This window comes from Rhincodon typus, chromosome 1 (genome assembly GCF_021869965.1).
Source record: "Rhincodon typus isolate 14 chromosome 1, sRhiTyp1.1, whole genome shotgun sequence".
Taxonomy (NCBI): domain Eukaryota; kingdom Metazoa; phylum Chordata; class Chondrichthyes; order Orectolobiformes; family Rhincodontidae; genus Rhincodon; species Rhincodon typus.
Genome location: NC_063332.1, coordinates 11,720,337 through 11,725,048, shown reverse-complemented (window position 1 = coordinate 11,725,048; position 4,712 = coordinate 11,720,337).

Below are 4,712 nucleotides of genomic sequence, written 5' to 3'. Positions count from 1 at the left end.
CTTTCAATCGATAATTGAATTCTCTGCTGTACTTGACACAAGCTGTCTGACATGGTTTTGTTGTCTTCTTCACAGAGTTCTATGATATCTTGCATCCTTCCAATTTTCTTTTTTTGTTTAGAATTTTCAGCAACAGAGGCTCCAATATTAGTGGCACTACCAGCCATTCCCACACCAAATCCCACCGCAGTGAGTGACAAAGATGTGCCAAAGGTGAAAGGAATACCAAGTAATCCACCAATGGCCAGAATTCCTCCTGTAGTACTTGCAGACGTCCCAATGATCTTGACAATGTTCACATCTCTGTGACATGTGTTAATGCTATTGGCTATCTCACGTAGCTCCTTGCTGTAAATTGTCATTCGTGGAATACATTCTTTGCAATTAATTAGAAAATCCTGTATATCCTCTGTGTGTGTGTGTGTGTGTGTGTGTGTGTGTGTGTGTGGGGAGCGGGGCGGGGAGGGATCTGGGGGAGGGGAGGGAGTGAATATGTTGAGGTAGCTCACATCTGTGACATTAGGAGACAGCCATTAATCACTCCTCACGACACCTTTAACACTATGGACCCGTGGTCACTACTTAGCCCGGGGGCAGCTCTGTTGCTCAGGCTTAAACATTAATGTAGGTTATTCAAAAAACTTATTGATCAGTCCCATGTTTCGGTGCATATCAATACAATGAATGAAAATCTTAAAATATACAACTGATAAAATAGTACCCTGTGTGTTTAATGTCCATGTTGGCGAACAAGCGAACAAATGAAAAAGTACAGCACAGGAACAGGCCCTTCCGCCCTCCAAGCCTGTGCAGACCATCACACCCTAATTAATCTAAAAACTAATCTATGCCCTCTCTATTCATGTACCTATCTAGGTGCCTCTTAAATGTCTTCAATGTGCCCACTTCCTGCAATGCTTCTGGTGGTGCATTCCAGGCTCCGACCACACTCTGCAAGAAAAACTTCCCTCGCATATCTCTCTGGACGGAAAATATTCAACATGGTGCTCAGTTACGAGTGGTGTACCGCAAGGATCTGTTCTGGGTCCTCTTCTATTTGTGATTTTTGTAAATAATTTGGATGAAGGAGTGGAAGGGTGGATTCGCAAGTTCGCGGACGATACGAAGGTGGGTCACGTTGTGGACAGTGCGGAGGGCTTTTCTAGGTTAGAAAGGGACAGTGATAGGATGCAGAGCTGGGCTGAGAAGTGGCAGATGGTGTTTAACCCTGAAAAGTGTGAGGTCATTCATTTTGGAAGGACAAACTTGAAAGCAGAATACAGGGTTAATGGAAAGATTCTTGGCAGGGTGGAGGAGCAGAGGGATCTCGGGGTTCATGTCCACAGTTCCCTGAAAGCTGCCACCCAGATGGATAGAGTTGTTAGGAAGGCGTATGGTGTGTTAGCTTTCCTTAATAGAGGGATTGAGTTCAAGAGCCGTGAAGTTATTCTCCAGCTATACAAAAGCCTAGATCGGCCACATCTGGAGTATTGTGTCCAGTTCTGGTCACCTCATTACAGGAAAGATGTGGAAGCGTTGGAAAAGATGCAGAGGAGATTTACCAGGATATTTCCTGGAATGTAGGGAAGGTCTTACGAGGAAAGGTTGAGAGAGCTAGGGCTTTTCTCTTTAGAACGACGAAGGATGAGACGTGACTTGATAGAGGTGTACAACATGATCAGAGGTATAGATAGAGTGGACAGCCAGAGACTTTTTCCTCAGGTGAAGGTAGCTTTTATGAGGGGACAAAGTCTTAAAGTGAAAGGAGGTAGATATCGGGGAGACGTCAGAGGTAGGTTATTTACTCAGAGAGTGGTAGGGGCATGAAATGCATTGCCGGAGAGGATAGTGGAGTCGGCCTCATTAGGGGCATTTAAGCGGCTATTAGATAGGCATATGGATGATAGTATAAGGTAGCGGTGGAGGTTAGATAGACCTTAGGTTTCGGGTAAAAGTTCGGCACAACATCGTGGGCCGAAGGGCCTGTACTGTTCTATGTTCTATGTTCTATGAAACTTTCAAATAAAAACCGAAAGAACTGTGGATGCTGTAAATCAGGAACAAAAACAAAATTGCGGGAAAAGCTCAGCAGGTCTGGCAGCATCCATGAAGGAAAAAACAGAGTTAACGTTTTGGGTCTGGTGACCCTTCCTCAGAACGGGGGAAGGGTCACTGGGCCCAAAACATTAACTCTGTTTTTTCCTTCACAGATGCTGCCAGACCTTCTGAGCCTCTCTAGCAATTTTGTTTTTGTCCCTTCAACTTTCCCCCTCTGACCTTGAATGTGTGCTCCCTTGTAATTGAAACTTCAACCCTGGGAAAAAGTGTCTGACTATCCATCCTATCAATGCCTCTCATAATTCTGTAAACCTCTATCAGGTCTCCTCTCAGCCGCTGCCTTTCCAGTGAAAACAATCGTAGTCTTTTTAACCTTTCATCATAGCCAATGCCCTGGAGACCAGGCAACATCCAGACGAACTTTTTCTGTACTTCCTCCAAAGCTTCCACATTCTCCTGGTAACGTGGTGACCAAACCTGCACACAATACTCCAAATGCGGCCTAACAAGGCCGCATTTATATAGCTGCAACATGGTTTGCCAACTCATGTACTCCACGCTCCGGGCGAAGAAGGCATACGGCATGCTTGCCTTCATAATCACCTTGGCTGCCGGAGTTGCCAGTTTAAGGGAACTGTGGACCTGCACGCCCAGACCTGCCTGAATGTTAGTGTTCCTAAGGGTTCTGCCATTTACAATTTAATTCAAATCTAAATTTGATCCTCCAAAATGCATCATCTTGCGTTTGTCTGGATTAAACTCCATCTGCCATTTCTGTGCCCAAGTCACCAATCTATCTATATCCTGTTGTATCCTTTCACAATCGTTGACACTATCAGCAACTCTACCAATCTTCGTGTCATCATCAAACTTGCATATCAGACCACCCAGGTTTTCCTCCAGATTATTTATATATGCTACAGACAACAAAGGACCCAAGACTGATCCCTGTGGAACACTACTAGTTACCAGTCTCCATTCTGAAAAATATCCTTCCACCACTACCCTCTGTCTTCTGTGACCAAGCCAGTTTTGTATCCATCTGGCCGACCCACCCCGAATCCCATGTGATTTTAGTTTTTGTGCCAATCTGCCATGTGGGACTTTATCAAATGCCTTACTAAAGTCCATATAAACTACATCCAGAGTCCTTCCTTCATCAATTATCCTCGTTAAGTCTTCAAAAAATTCAAGCAAGTTGGTGAGACATGACCTTCCACGTGCAAAACCATACTGCCTGTCGCTAACTAGTCCATTTCCCTCCAAATGCTCATATATCTTGTCCCTCAGTATCTTCTCCAAGAGCTTCCCCACCACAGACGTCAAGGTCACCGGCCTATAATTTCCTGGGTTATCCCCACATCCTCTCTTAAACAAGGGAACAACATTCACTAATCTCCAGTCCTCTGGAACTTCACCTGTGGTCAACGAGGATGTGAAGATATCTGTCAATGCCCCAGCTATTTCCTCCCTTGCCTCTCTGAGACACCTGGGGTAGATCCCATCTGGTCCTTGGGACTTGTCTATCTTAATGCAATTTAGGATTCCCAAAACTTCCTCCTTCAATATATTGACATTCTCTAGAGTATTCACACACTCAACCCTGACCTCAACATCAGTCATGTCCTTGTCCTCGGTGAACACTGATACAAAGTACTCATTCAGGATCTCCCCCATTTCCTGTGGCTCTACATTTAACTTCCCTCCTTTGTCCTTGAGTGAGCCTATTCTTTCCCTTGTTACCCTCTTTCTCCCAACATATGCATAAAAAGCCTTGGGATTCTCGTTGACCCTGTTTGATAAAGACATTCCATGGCCCTTTTTTGCCTTCCTAATTGCACATTTAAGTTCCTTCTTAATTTCTCTGTACTCCTCCAGGGTTTTGTCAGTTTGTTGCTGCCTAGACTTGTCATATGCTTCCCTTTTTCGTTCGACTAACCTTACAATTTCCCTTGTCATCCATGGTTCTTGAATCCTGCCATTCCTGTCCTTTCGTTTTGCAGGGACATGCATATCTTGCACCTTAGTCAATTGGCCTTTAAAAGCCTCCCACATTACAGACGTAGATTTGCCCTCAAGTAACTGCTTCCCATCCACATTCTCCAGTTCCTGTCTAATTTGGGTGTAATTGGCTCTTGCCCAATTAAGCACCCTCAGACACAACACAGCCAGACACACTAGTCACCCTGCCATACACCAGAGACATATCAGAGATGATCACAAGGCTATGGGAGGAAAACCACACAGACATGGGGAGAATGCACACAGACAGTCATGGCGTCACAGAGATCGAAACAGACCCTTCGGTACAACTCATCTGTGCCAACCAGACATCCCAATCTGACCTACTCCCATTTGCCAGTATTTGTGATATATCCCTCTAAACCATTTACTATTCATATACTCATGCAGTTACCTTGTAAATGTTGTAATTGTAGCAGCCTGCACCAGTTCCTCTGGCAGCTAATTCCATTCACGCACATCTACTTAAAAGATTACCCCTTCAGGTCCCTTTTAAATCTTTCCCCTCTCACCTTAAACCTATGCCCTCTCATTTCGGACTCCCCCACCCTAGGAAAAATACTTTGGCTGTTCACCATATCCATGCCCCTCATGATGTTATAAACCTATATAAGGTCACCCCTCAGCCTCCG